At 36.3% G+C, this 15,897-nt stretch overlaps 1 protein-coding gene across 17 annotated transcripts in view; it reads right to left on the reverse strand.

Annotated features, from left to right (window-relative positions):
• The window catches only part of MAGI2 (membrane associated guanylate kinase, WW and PDZ domain containing 2), a 719,010-nt gene that overhangs the window by 209,193 nt on the left and 493,920 nt on the right, over positions 1 to 15,897 (reverse strand). The gene's annotated exons all lie outside the window — the stretch shown is intronic.

Here is a 15,897-nt window from a genome sequence, read left to right on the forward strand (position 1 = left end):
AAATGTACATATTTTTCTATTTTTACAATTTAAGAGTGTCATTGCTTTATGTTAGTATATGTATGAGAATTATTATGCTGTCCTCCCCTTTCGAATTCCTGTGTAATAATGATGCAATATTCACATTTCATGTACTATAGAAGGATCCTTTTCTTGCTTATATGTACTGCAGATATGTGCCTAAATTTATATTAAAAAAATGTCTGTCACTTTGAATTGCTATAGGATTTTTTCTGGTGTTGGATCACATTTGAATTAGTCTATTACAAATCTGTTATTGAAAACAAAAGCCTTTTGGTTTATTTCCTCCAAAAAAGACTTGATTTAAGGTCAACATCACAAAATAATGCATCCTTTAGAGTTCCCCACTGCAATGCAGAGTTTTGCTAAGATCAGACAGGCTGTGCCCTTGGCCATTCGGGAATCCCCAACTGGCAATTTGGCTTACAAGCCATTCTATTCATGCCTCTAATCAATGGCCTCTTTTTTCCCAGGCTAATGACAACCTTATGAAGCAGTATTTCTCCCATGTCTCCCAGAAAAAACAATTAGCCAGAGCTACAAAAGCCATTGACACAAATCCATCCTCAAATTGGTTTTGTGATTTAAACTGTGGATCCAAAAGGTGTTATAAATGACTTCACTGTTAAACCACTCTGATCTTGGATTTGCTAGGAGACCAGGAGACAAGTTAGTAAGAGCAGTTATAATGTTTAGAATGGGGCTTGATCCTGAGAGATGCAGAGCAGCTGCATCATCCGTTGACTCTGCTGAAAATTCAGCAGGTCTGTTCCTCTCTTAGTCAGTTCTGCACATCATGTTTCTCTATTTCTAGTCAGCATCAGGCAGTGGGCACAAATTGACCCCTCTCAATAGACCTGCCTCATGAAAACATCAATCTAATACTTAATAGAGCTGTGCATCTCTCCTTAGCAAATCTCTTTTGTCAGCCTCTCCTGGATCTTGTGTTTGAAGCATTTACTTTTAGTGAGACTGTATAAAGCCTTTTGGGAAACAACCCAAAAGTTTCTGTTAGGGACAAAATGGGTCCTTAGATTTTGAGCCAATATTCTATTAGTGTTTCATAAGGCTGATACAGAAGAATAAGCACTCATCTCATACTTTATATATTTTTATGTCCATGCTGCATTAATAGATGTGTGTATGTAGACATGTATTTCTCTTATAACACTACAAAGCTTTGTAAATAATGAACTTTCACAGATTTCACACTAATTAAATTACTTCTTGCTAATAGGTATCCATGGAGGCTGCTCCCCAGGTTTTCTAATTTTGCTCATTATGTTCTCTAATTTTTCCAGAGAGACAACTCAAGCAGCTATTTGATATACAACGGCTGTACCCAGCTGGCTTTCACTCGAGCAGTTGCTTTGATACAGCATCACATGATGATACTCGTTACTTCAGATAAATTATTCAGAAACTCCCAGATGCAGTGTCCTGCAGCTTACCAAGCTATAGGAGAGTCTCACTAAACTGTGATGCTGATATATCACAAATGAATGTGAATTTCTGAGTAATTACATACTCTTAATAAGCCAAAATAACGCAGCTACTGGGTCACCAAATTGCAATTAAACATTAGCATTATTTGTCAGAAAGTTCCCTTAATTCAAAGTTCTCTTTTTTTCCAATTCTCTGTGCCATTTAAGGGTACTTAGTAGATATAACACAGTAGCAAAATCTTCTAAAGCTACTAGTTTTATTTCATGAAGCTCTTAAGATGATTAATCTTGAAAAACAGTGTAACATTTTTAATGATTCTACAGTATTGATGTGTCATATTTCAAATTTGGATGAAGTAAATTTAAACTTAGCCCCACATTTTTAATCTTCCATTCAAGTTTTTCCAAGTCTTTAGATGAACTGATAATACCAGGGAAAATTATTTTTAAAACTAAAAATTGTTTGTGTGTATATATATATATATATATATATATATTACAAAATTTCCCCTTCTACCTGCAGTTTTTAATTGAACACGGTCCTGACTCCAAGGCTCTATCCGAGCATAACTGTATTTCCTTTAACAAAACACCTAGTACATTCTAGAAAACATTCTCAAAGCAACAAAGTGAAGCCAGAAGCCTATTCCCCAGCAAATCTGGCTGCTGTTCACCTCTTACAGAGCTCTTCAGCAGCACAGCATCAATGGAGTCACACAAGAATGGAATAAAGGACAAGTGTAAAAGGCTTAAAGTGTCTTGCAGAAGAAAAGGAAGGTAATGCCTGCTCCTGCTGCTTTGTCAGACCAGTTTTGCTGGAGATCCCACACTAAATAAATTTCTCTGTCAATCCCCCAAACTAGTTGCCTCAGGATCTTTAAAGGGGAAGGCTTTTCCTAGAGTGTGCCAAGACTGAAGTGAAAATCATCTCATGTACTTCAAAGAGCTCCATGTCATTCTCACCCAGGGTCGATCCCCGCTGATTCCCTTCAGATCCACCTCGCTAGGCCGGGGTGTCAGGAGGAAAATCCATCTTATTTAGCATAAAAGCTGAGGGTGAGGTGAGGCACTCTTTGGACGTGTCTACAGATACAAAGAGTCCCTGCTGTCCAGCTCTGGATTTCAATACCCCACTTTTCCATCACTAAGTTGGGCCAGCTGGTTTCATTTCTGTGGAGTAATTAAATTCAGCTAATTAAATGGAGCTGCTGTTACCATGCATTCCTAAAGCCTCCGTTTCAGAAACAAGATGATTGTATTAACTCTCTTTCTGGCTCTTTTAACACAGATTTAGTCCATTTTACTGGTGAATAAAATAATGCAAATAATCATCTTAAGGGATCAAACATAAAGAAGGTAAATAAAAATTGTCATAAGTTCTTTCTCAGGATCCTCTCATTCTGAAGTCACTTTCCTGATTCTGAGATATTGGTGAAAGACTCAGAAAGCTTATTCCAGATAATCAAATTAAAACGGCTTGTGAGAACCTGAAGAACAATCTCATAACACTGAATGTTAAAATGGATGATTAATTTTATCTCCATAAATGCAAAGAAATGCAGAAAGTGAAATAAAAATGCTAACTGTGCATACACACATACATAATGATGGGCTCTAAAGTGAATATTAACACTCAGAGAAGAGATCTTCAACACATCAGCTTAAGCCCATGGGGAGTCAAAAAGCAAACATAATGTCAGCAATGTCAAGAAGGGAACTGAAGCTAAACCAGGAAACAGCATTATGCCATCAATAGTGCAATTACACCCTGAGTACTATGTGTAGTTCTGGTCATTCAACCAAAAAACAGGTAGCAAAACCTGCAGAGGTGCAGGAGGAGATAGTTAATGCTGTCAGAGATTTGGAAGACCTCATTTGCCAATGTGAGATTTTGTGCTAGGGCTCTCCTGCTGGAGAAATATCACATAAAGGAATATGATAATGACATATGAAACCTTTCCCAGAAGGTGGAAAAGTTTAAAAAGGAATTAGACACATTTATAAAGGACAGAGCACAGTGATCCTGAGACCATCACCAGCTCAGAGATTCTGTAATACAGTAAGAGATAAAAGGTAGGAAGGTGCAAGAGGGGGCTTTTGTCTGCTTTGTTTCTTGTAGCCTTTTCTCAACCATTTGCTCCAAGCAGTACTTAGAGACAGGATCCATGTTAGACAGAGAGCTATTCTGAGCCAGTAAAACAGATTTTGTGCACTTACTATGTTGTCCTCACTATGTGTAAAGTAGGAATTTATTCTACGTAAGATTCAACTTTACTTCAGCTACAGAATCACAATAAAGGACTCCAGAATTCTGTTTCTAAATCTAACATGCTAAATCTAACAAATAGCCCTAATTCACTTAATAATGTATTATTTTTTCAAACAACTTAAACAGTTACTAAAATAGAAAGAAAACTATGTTTAACTTATCCAGGAATAAAAAATTGCTTTCAAGAAATGAGTGTATCAAGTTTTTCTGGTCAGATATCACACATAAATTTAGACCAAAAAGACTTCTACAGCTTGTAATCCATATATTTAGTAGAACCTTTTGTAGGATTATACTTTCCCAGTGCTGACCACAGTTCATGAAAAATACCAACATTGAATAAGCTTGAAAGACCTGCAATGTATAGAGTTTTTAGACAACCCTAGTGCATTATTCTGGTGCTGAAGGTTTGAGGGAGTTGATTTCCTGTATCTTCAAAAAAAAATTATATTGAAACACTTTACCAAAAAAAAATGCAACTTAAAACAATGTTAAAGCCCAATATGAAAACAACATTCTAAAAAATTCAAGCTGAGGTAGCCACACATTATTTTAATTTTAATGGTAGCAAGATATTTCTCATCTCTCATCAGGGACTTTCATCAGAGCATGACAAAAATCCCCATTGTATGAACTAAGCAGCCTAGGAACACCTGATCACAGTCATCCTTTTAGTTTAACTCCTTTGATGAGCAATTCCCAAAGGCAATGTTTAAAGTTACTGGAGAAAATATATCTCTGGCATTAAACTCAAAGACTTACAGTGTTGGAAATACATTACACAGAAGGAGAAATTCCAAGCAGAAATCCAAAATTCTTTCAACCACTTTAAAGCTTATCTTGCTTTGCTTGGTGTTGCAAAATCTGCGTGTATGAATATATGCAAAGCTGAAATAGAATTTGGCTACACATAATGTTTGAAAAATAAAAAGCTGTGGCTCAGTTCTCAGAAGGATCAAATCCATGGTGGCATTATTTCAACCTCAAATTCAAGTCTCTATGACGTCTCAGCTGATGGGCACTCAGTCATGTGAAAGGCAATGTACAACAGCAAAAGCTGAAGGGCAATATTCCCAGTTCAAAATCTCCTCTCAGCTGCATATGATACTAATGAATATCAATATTCCTCTTATCTTATAGAGCTCCCTACAGCAACATCAGTGGGAGATCTGTGTACATAAGGAGAGCAAGGTAGCAAAACACAGAACCTGCAGCTCAGAAGTTATGGTGATTAGAATGGTAGAAACAGCTAGATCAGGTCAAGAGGATGAGATGAGCATGCCCTCAATACTGCCCAAAGTATAAATATTGAATGAAGCACACCAACAACAGCAAATGCACTCTCCAGTTTGTGCAAATTCACTACCCCTGTGTAACACTGTACATGCAACAGGAACATAAAGCACAATTAACCTTCCTGGGGACACAGGCTTTATTTTGCAAAGAAGGACATTATATAAATATCAGCTCCACCTTTCCACAAGACAAACATTTAAAAGGTTTTCTTATTGATTTTTCAAAGCCTTCACTATTCTAACAACAATGCCTAGCTTAACTACTGTGGCAATAATGAGGCTCATTTACTAACCCAGAAAAGGAATAAGAATCTGCCATTATGTTTCTTTCTCAGATTAAGAACTATGCAACAAGAAATACCCTAGCACACTAAATATTCTAGCTGGGTTGTCTATCAATCAGGTCATTACTAGAAATTATTCCAAAGAGAGAAAATTTATTACATTTTCTGAACCTCAAGTGAAGGAAACATTAGCAGATCAGTAACTCAGAGATGATGGCTGGCAGAGAAATGTGGGGGGTGAGGGTGGTGTTAATTTTAGTTTTGAGAGTGTACCAGTAATCATGGGAACAAAGGCAGGACTCATGCAATTTGCCCATCAGTCATTAATTGTCAGTGACCGCTGCCACAGTCATTCAAAAACAATTAGAAGTGAGAGAAGGAAAGTGCATCACAAAGGCATAAACAATCCAGAATAACCACAGCTGGCACACACATTTTAAATGGGGATTTCACTGCCACGAGGATGCACATTGTTCTCTCTGGAAAGAATATTCATGAGGACATAATTACAATATTTGGTGTTGCATAAACAAAATCTCAAAAAGCACACTCCTCATCTGAATAGGGAACCCTTCAAGTCAATCAATGAAGGAAGCTTACACTGAGAAAAAGGAAAATCCTCCTTCTTACAGATGTATTATCTTTCCACCTAATCCAACGCTTTTCAACAGAAGCCATTCAGTGAATTTTGAAGAAGTCCCCTATCACCTTTCACTAACTGAGAGTTTGTTTGGGCTTCTCTAAACAAAAAATAAATCAGTAAGGCTGTTTCAAAATTAATCTAAAAAAATAATAATGGCAGGATGATCTGCCTTCTTTTCTTCTAGTAGTGTCACTTATAATCTTACTTGTGCTTAAGACTAAAGTATGTTTATTAATGTTCCTAATCCATAACAATTTTTTCTAATTCTGCTTTTGCCTACCTAGTGATAGTGCAGCTAGAAAAAATTCTTCAGTTCTTTACTAAGGCAATGTTCCTTAACCTCAGAACTGTATTTCTTGCAGGATTAATATTAGAGGGGAATGATTATCTGCTTTTACTCCTTGCTAGACCAAATTCTACTTTTAAAACCATGTGTTAGATTCAGTTATTGAAACAATATGGAATTTAAGCCAGACATAATGAAATTTTAATGAAATTCCATTTACTGAAATAGATCTAAGACTATATTTTTCTATCCAGCATTACCTGTTCAATTTATTTATAGAAGTTTATATATTAATAAATATCTTCTAGTAACAATCAGGAATCTTAAAAACAAAAACTGTTGTGCAAATTCTAGCAATCATTATAGCAAGCAATACTGTTATACTTGCCATGATCTTTTCACTAGACCAACAGAAGTCCAAAACTACAATTTAACGTTTCAAAAATTACCGCCCACATTTAATGAATAATCTAAACTACTCAGGAGATGTTAAATATGACAGTATGAGACCAGACAGTGTAGGGATGTATGAGAACAAAAAGATGGTGAGACAAAACTGACGATTATAAAATCCTCCAAGAAATTTGAAAAAAAAAGAGGCAGGAAGGGGACTAAATTCAGAAAGTTCAAAGAATTTTGAAACTCACCTGTGTTGTGAACAGGCATTATCTGTCATGTGTTTAATAGTTTGCAAGACACACACACTCTAAGGTCTTTCCATATCATTTTTCACTACTCATCAGAGCAACATTTTATGATCTTGTATATTAATGCAGAACTTGCAAATACTGGTGTTTTCTTCAGTTATGAAGAGACCAAGTAAGTCAAACAGTGACAGGGACAAAAGGCCCAAGCAGAAATAGCATGGCACAGAAAGTGACCATAGAGAACTGAAGGGTGGAAAATATGAAAGTATCTGTATTTTCTAACAAAGTGGACCACCAGAAAAAAATGGCAAGTTTAAATGAATATTAATGGAGCTACAACTGGCAACAGCCTAATGGTCCCCATTATACTTTCTGAATGATGAGACTGATAAGTCTAAAAAACATCTGCCCCCCAAACCACCAATGAGGGCAGTCCTTTCTCACTTCCACAGCTAAAAGAAATTGAATGATTCCTCTAGTCTGAAACCCTTAAAATATGAATGTCTGAGCATAAAAAAATGACAGTCCCAAAATAGCTGACTTTGTCCACCCTTTGTCCAAGGGTGAAAATTTCTAAAAAATTACCCATTTGGAAGATAAAATGATGGTCAGGCAAAAGCCACAGTATGGAAAGCATGAGGCCCATCCTGTGAGAGCAGTGGCAGACACTTTCAGATTCAGTAGCTGCACATGAGCACAATGAATGCTGAAGTATTGAATTGCTTAATTATGAAAGTGATATACACTTATTCCAGACACTTTTTTGAATAGAAGGAACAGGAATTTCAGATGTGGATCAAATGTTTCTATTTCTGCCATTGGAAAAACAGAATGGCCGAATTTTTGTTAAAGGAATGAAAAATGTAAGAATTTGCTCCCTCCAGTAAATATTCTGTTATAGAGAAGGTAAACTACAACTTTAAATTCTCTAGTCAAGGACTTTTCTTGTAAAAAGGAAAACTCACAGACTACTTGAAAGAAAATAGATAAGAGAAATGCAGCTGGGATTGAAAGAGGAAAAAGTATTTTAAAAATATAAATCCAACTCTCCTTTAACCTTTGCTCCCTCCTTCCAAAGCAACAAAACTTTTAGACAGAGCAATTCATGTCTTTCATGCTGGTGTCAGAGTTGAAAGATTAAATAAAAATTTCTATAATTTAAAAATTTCACAAATTTTTTAGTCTACTTGAGCAAAGTACACAGAAACAAAGTCCAATGTCCAGTACATTTAAGTACACAGACAAAAGAAGTTGTAGTTTCTGTTAGCTCCACAGTGAAGCAGAGCAATGTTATCACTGCAGTGTCAGTATAGGAAAGATGTAGGTTATCAGTAGTGAGATGTTATCTAGACTAGATAATTTCTCAGACAAAATGGCTAGTTTGAGCTATTCTTAATAGTTTTCATAGTAAGATATGACTTTTCCCCCCTCACATGAATCTTTTCCCCTCATTCATGCACCAGAAGGAAGAGGATCCAACAGAAGAGCTGGGTGCTTCACATTTGTGTGGGAAGATCCCTGAGCAACCTCAGGAGTCACCAGAACCTGGCCTGCATGTCTACAGAAATATGCACATATTGATATGTAAGTAAGGCTCATTTGTGTTTAGAGCAAGTGACTACATTCATCTGGAATCATTCTGCATTTCTATGGCCTTTTAATTTTTACAGTTGCATAGATAAAAAGATTCAATGTTTCACCAGAATGTGTAATCAGAAATTATTATTTTGATGAAACATTAGACTGTATTCTGTAGAATGTAATTACATATAAAGGTTTGATGTTTAAGGGAAACAAATTCTAACATTTCTTGTCAGAATTCCAAAATCCTGCCTGTTTGCCTTATCAGTCCTTTTACCAGCTTTCAGGATTTCCTCATATCCAGAGATACTTTTCCCTTTACACGTTTCTATACTGAAATAATTCTAATGCTTAAAGACATCACAAATCCAAATGTGTTTTTATATAGCCAGCAACACATTCTCCACATGTCTGCTTTTTATACTTTCCACCTTATTTAGCCACTTATTCTATTCCAAAGCCTTCTACTATGAATTCTTCAAATGCAGTTCCTCCCTTCTCGACAGCCCTGCAATATCTACCATCCACACACTAAGTGCTTGTGCCTTCCTCCCACTCAGGCAGATACACTTCTCAAAAAACTTGAAATGCTACCACGTTTTTTTCCCCTGTCCCACAAACAGTGATTATCTGCCAGTGGGTCTTTGAGGGTATTAGTCATGAAAGACAGAGGCTTTTTAAAGTGCTGCATTATCTGTCAAATCTTAAATACAGGATATCTGTGCTCAGACAGGATTTCCCAGTTCTATTTAACAGGGACTCCAGCACTCACTTTGAGGATTTTAGGCTGGAATCAAAGACCAGGTGTCACAAAAGGAAAATAACTGAGACCTTTTTTAAAGTATACTGGAATAAAAAAAAAAAAAAAAAAAAAGGAAATAATAAATACAAGGAATTCACTTAATAGAAAGACAAAACCCTGAGGTAGCTGCATATTTGTGAAGCTCAACTGCTAATGGAACAGAAAGGTTTGGATACATCTTCAGTTTGGATGCATCTTCTCCTCAATTGTAATGCATTGTAAGCAAAGAGCCAGCCAAGGAATGTTTGGAATTGATGACAAATACTCTACCTTTAAAACTATCTGCAAAATAACAAGCATTACTAGGGATTTTAGCAAGTCATTGTATTTCTTATTTGGCAGCAATGGACTCCAAAATGATTGCCAGAAAATAGCCAACCACTTTGCAACAAGTCAAGATTTCCATCAAAGAACACCAAATTTTGGCTTCTAAATTTGATAAAATTGCTGACTTTCTAGATGAAATACAAAATGAGAGAATTATGAAGAATAATTTTTGAAAATGAGAAGACTGACATTCCTTTTTCATTAATGATCTCTGTTAAAAATGAGAGCTTTCACAGAAAATCAGAGGGAGGAGAAATAATAAAGCCAAAGGTAGCTGGCCATATTGTAATGAATATAATCTCACAAGCCCCTCATTGTTAAATCTATCATGCTGCATTGTCATTTAGAAGTCAGAGACTGAAGGATTAAAGCTATGGAGAGAATAGGATTAAAAATCATGTACGTTGGTTTCTATCTATGATTAAACAAGGTGCATATTTCAGAAGGAATTTCAACCTGTTGTTCTTTACTGGCATCAAGGCCTTGATCTTTGCATAATGTGAAAAAACAGGACCACTTCTTTCAATAGTCCTTGTAGGAATGTTTCAGGTCACCTCTACTCTCATACCATGTGTTGTTTGCATTTTAGAGGCAAAAACCAACCTCGGCTGTCAATGAGAATTTTGCTACTTGCTTCAGTGGTGAGTGGAATCCAATTTACAGCTCATTAAAGATGTGAATTGTTAAAACTCTGGTCCTGTTTCTCCCTACGAATTCACAAAATCTCTCTCCCTGCCTTTCTAAATTTCATTACACATTCTATCTGAAAACTACTTAAGCTTAGCCATTTAACTTGGCAAGAAAATGAAAAAGAGATGCTCTCAGAAACTGGATGTAAGTAGCTTCAGCAGCTCCAGCAGGAATCCAAGCTACCACAGCCATTCTGTAGTGGTCCTGTAGCCTTGGACGACCTTCCAGTAACAGTGCAGTTTAAACTGTATTATCATTTTAGCTCCAGTGTGCTGGTTCTGTTTGGGGGTATGTCACTGGTGAATGTGTCTATTTTTATTCTGAAAGTAAATTAAAATTTTAAAAAGTCTTACAAAATAATAGTAAAATTTTATTGCTGTTAGAAAATGCATAATTCACTGTATCTTGCACCACTGATGAGCATGCTGTGTTCCTTACAGGGGGCAGTTGTTATACATGCTATAATACTTTACACATAAAGGGCCATTAGCAAAAATAATATTTCATATCTCTATGAACCTTTTCAGCTGTGAATCTCAGTTCACTTTACAAGCAAATAATCTTTACAGGCACATGAAAGATGTGTTTATATAATCCTCTTTCATAAAACTCAGAAATTGGAAGTGATTTGTTTTCATATCACCATGAAGCAATTAGAATGAAAGCCTGTGGTTTTCTTCACAAAAGACCATGGGACAAGACAGTAGCTTCCTTGACCTGCATTTAGCAACCCCAACCCCTAAAATCCTCAGAGTGCTGGAAGAGTTACTATGGGTTGCCACTACCTCCAAAGACAGGGATCCTTGCAGGCTGTGTGCCTCTGGGTCCTTGGCATCTCCCCATTCAAATGCACTATCTGGGTGAGCAGTGGGAGCAGTGAGTATGAGAGAGCCAAATGCTCACTAAATAATCAAGGAAAACAGAATTTTTTTCTCTACTTTTACTCCTTCTTGTCCTTGCAATTACCAGCTCTATTTAAGATCACTGTTAGCACTCTGCAGGGATTTGTGTGGCTGATACTGTGAGAAACTCTAATGGTTCTGAAGGCAAAGTAATACTCAGTAGTCCATTACAGCTCAAAGGACTTATCTCTTCCACTGATAAGTGTCCTCCAAGGAAGCTTCACTCTATGCAAGACCTCCCCCCAGAGAGATACCAGAATGCTGCCCAGGGCACAGCCAGCCAAGCTATGCATATGTGGACAGCAGTTTTGTCTGAAAACTTATCCAAGGATGAAGAATTACTCTAATAAGCTGTGTCACGGAACCAGGCTGTCCAGAAAAGTGTCTTCTGAACTCCCAGGAATGAGGTGACCCTTTTCTTATTTTTATTATCATTATTGTGAGTTTGGCATGGAAGAGTGTTTTGGTCAATGAATGCCCAGATGGTGTTGCCAGCATGAAATGCCCTTCCAAAGGTCATAGCGGTTCAAAATATTTTGTTATGGTTTAATTAATGCAAATTGAAAAGGCAAGCAGAGAAAACCATATTCAATATATCAAAAAATGACAGAAAAAAATGATTGTGATCAATATTACTACAAGTAATGCCAGCTCCATTACATTACATGATTAAATAATACTTAAAATGGGGTTAATAATCTGCAAAAGGGAGTTTTAAGTAAAAACAATAAAATAAAAACTATTTGTAGGAAAGTATGGCAACTATTTGTCGGGTTAATGGCAACCCTCTACAAGCTGCCATTAACAGGTATCAGAAAACACAAACAGTATCCATATGAGATAAAAGTTCTCTACATGGCTTCCAGCAAGAAATATGTGTGAGGGAATCAAGAAGTAATGCTTTGCCCATAAAACCATCATGCCTATGCCCAAATGCATCTATTAAACAGCAATATGAAAGGTTGGTACATGTTACTGCAGCATAGTAAGGAATCAAGTAAGCAATGATGAATTCTGGAGAGCTGTGTGGGGCAGTGAGAGCATCAAAGGCACTGCCTGGGACTGCAGGAATGGGGAATACACAACCCAACAAAATGGGATGGGCTGAGTTTCAGTTCAACATGAAAACACTGAAGTGCAGCAGCCTGTCTGCATGCAGGGCTCACACAGGTGAATCTGGTGTCTGTGTCCTCTAAGTGCCAAAGCAGAGCTGACATTTGCAGTCAATGAAGTATAAAGGCAACTCAGCTCACCCTACATAAATATCTATATTTTGCAGTCAAGTTGGTGGGTGTAGAGGAGATGGAAAGACAGATGATGGATGAATGCTAGGTGAAATCAAAGTTTTATTTATAGTTGTAGGCCTACTCATATTTGAAAAGTAGGGGATGGGGAAAAGGAGGTTGACATAAAAAGAAAGAGAGGGTTAAGAGTAATAGAGACTATGGAATGGGATGGATTAGTAATGAAATTAGTGAAATTTTTAAAGGAAATATGTCAAACTTGACCTATTTGATCCCAGGAAATTTCAAGAGCTGTTTAATCCCCAAACTGGATATAGAAGAAATTGTTGATTTTTTCTCCAGAATAAAAGTTCCCTAAAATGACTTAAAGAACTTGAAAATATTAATTGCTACATTTCTTAATTAAAAAATGAACTTTCTAAAACCTGGGATATTTCATGTCATTACAGCTGAGCTGCCTTTCAGTATTAGACTGCATTTTTACTGTCTTATGGGACTCATCATTCTTTCCCATATTCTCTCTTGAAGAACAGACTCAGTTAGAAAACCACTCACATAATATACCTGTAATCATGCAAAGCCTGTGAATCTGCTATGTTATATGACTTTACAGGAAGTTTAGCAATGAGGGAATCCAGCTCACAGATGCAAAGGGAGCAGAACTGTAACTTCTCTAGTACTCTGCACATAAAAATTGTTAAACTAATTTTGATGTGAAAAAAAAATTAAAAGTAGTATTTAAATCCAGACAACAAAAAATATTTAACTTACGTTTTCAGCAGGAAAAAAAGCAAATATTTCTAGTAAGGTTAAGATTTTCTGGAGGAAATCAGAAAAGTGTAAAAAATTCAACTGTTATTGTAGAACTGCCAGCTATTTCTGCTTATTGCTATTATGAAACTCAGATTGGCACCATAAAAACAGAGCATAAGAGGTGGTTCTTGCTTCAAAGTCCTGCCATCTAAGTAGGTCTGACAGAGCAAAAGTCAAAGTAATTTGCTGAAACTCACACAGAAATTCCACAACAGAGAGACAGAAATGAAGATCATCACTTAAAATCTCCTGACCTACAAAGGGATTTAGAGCAGTAGGTATCATTAAAGAAAAACAGAAGGAGTCCACAGGATGTAGGTGAAGAAAGGTTGACTTGGTAGAGCTTGTCAATCTCTTGGCAAAAGCATGTGAAAATTTTTTAAGAGGAGGGATGTGCTGGAAGGTTGATTCAGATTTTCCGAAAGGAAATGAGCAAGCTCTGGGATTTGCAGCCACAGAAGCCAGAGATAATGAAGAAATCATATTTGTCAAAGGAGCATTGAAGAGCAGAAAGTGGAAGAGAGGAAATGCCTGCAGCAGAGGGGGCCCTCAATATCACCGGCCCAGAAGATCAGGACTCAGATATCCTGCTCTGCTTGGACATTGCCTGGTGTGGAAACTGCATGCTGGTGGCAGAAAGAAGAAGGAAGATTTATCAGGATTTGCATTGAAAGGAGAACACAAAATTTGGGTTATTCACAATCAAAACCTGATAGCAGAATCTGGTAGATGATAAAGAAGTCATAATGTATCTCAGAGAATCAATACAAGTTTCAGATGTGGCAAAATGAATGTCAATGAAAAGCAAGAGTTATGAATGTAGTGATAAAGCATCAAGGTAGGTATAATTTCCTATCTAAACACTGATGTCTTTCTTAAATTTTGTTTCTCTGAGTAAAATATGCCAGAATAAATCACAAAGTGTAACAGAAAATATGTTTGGCATAAAAAAATCTACCAAGCCATAGCTGAAATTAATTATTGAAGTTAGATTAAATTTTAACAATAATTACAAATCCCTGTGTGCTATAATAAAGTTCCTTGTGTTGGACTACTCTGGCAAGGTACAGTAATTTTAAGGCATATAAGTGATTTTGAAGAACTTTTTCCTCTGCAGGTATTAGATTAAAAAAAAAAAAAAAAAAGACAAATGACAATTTTGAAAAACAGAACCTTAGAAAAGATAAGATGTTGGAAGAACAATCATTGTAAGAATAGAAAATCTCTCCCTAAAGTCTTTTATGCATCACTCCAAGTACTTTGCATTAATGAGCTAAGCAACCTTAAAAGAACAACATGACCCAGCACACTATGGTGATTCAGTAATCCAGTAGTCAAATAACTATAAAATAATGCTTTTTCTTTAATGCGCTGATCTTAATTTTAAATTGTTTCAGACACTTGGGTATTTTTAACATGTCAGTGCTGTTCTGATCTCAGTATACAACAGTTAACGGAAAAAAAGCCAAAAAACCAGCACATATTTACTCCAAGTAACTCTGTGCAATGTTATTCCACAGATATTGGTAGATTTTTTCCTGCTTTTCGCATTATTATTATCTAAGGAGCAGGCAATGATATAAGTAATGTGAGAGATTTAGAAAGCAAAGCTCCTGTGCCCTTGTTTTGTTTCAGTATCAGACCTCTATTGTAATCACTGTAGAATTTAGTCTGGGAGCTCGTGTTGTCTGTGCTAGAATAAGCATCACAAAATCATTCAGACATGTAATTTCTGATGTCAGAAGAGAACGTCAGAAATGCTGCTGAAATAAGGAAGCTATTTTTGGAGTACGGCAATCTTTCAAAAGAAAGCCATTTACAAAAAAATCCAACCCGGGAACATTTTTTACCAAACCACTGACCCCGCAATTCATACAGCCAGCAACTCCTCAGTGACCTCTTAATCAGCCCTGAGCTTCCTTTCTGTTAATAGTATTCACATTAACCAAATGAATGTGTTTTGGAAAATTTAAAATAAATCAGATGCAGTATATGAAAACTTATGAACACATTTAAAATATTTCAAAATGCTTTGAATTAATGCACGTAGCATGCATGCATTTAATGCTCTGTATCTCACAACAATAAAATAAGTAGCAGTACTTAGAAATCACAACATCTTAACTGACTAATCTGACATGGAAGTATAAAACAATGAAAAAAAACCCTTATCAGAAACAGATCGATTACAACACATCCTAGCCTTGACTTTATTAAATGCTTTAAATACTGATAAACTTTACCAGATAAAAATCAGAAATTATACTGGTATGATCTGTATTATTTCAAATCTCTGAATCTGTCAATATAATAATCTCTCCTGCAAAACAGCCACAGCTCCTTTAAGCATCCTCAGCAGTATGTATGCTTTTAAATTTTAAGGCATTAGCAATGTAGTACCCCCCCAAATCCAGCCTTGAACTCTGACAGACACTGATCTCTTTTCTCCCTCCCACACCCTGTTTTATCAGACACTATTTTGTTTAAATTGGCTATTAAATAGCATAGCACTGTACCTTTAAATACAAATCAAACAATATTCATATTCCCACGGTGCTGCTAGTTTCCCTTATGCATTGAATCGCCTGTAGATTAAAAGCTCAGAATCTGAAAAGGATTCTGTTCTGCAGACCAAAGTTCTCAGTAGG

The sequence above is a fragment of the Zonotrichia leucophrys genome, chromosome 1A (assembly GCF_028769735.1).
Source record: "Zonotrichia leucophrys gambelii isolate GWCS_2022_RI chromosome 1A, RI_Zleu_2.0, whole genome shotgun sequence".
In the NCBI taxonomy this organism is placed as follows: Eukaryota; Metazoa; Chordata; class Aves; order Passeriformes; family Passerellidae; genus Zonotrichia; species Zonotrichia leucophrys.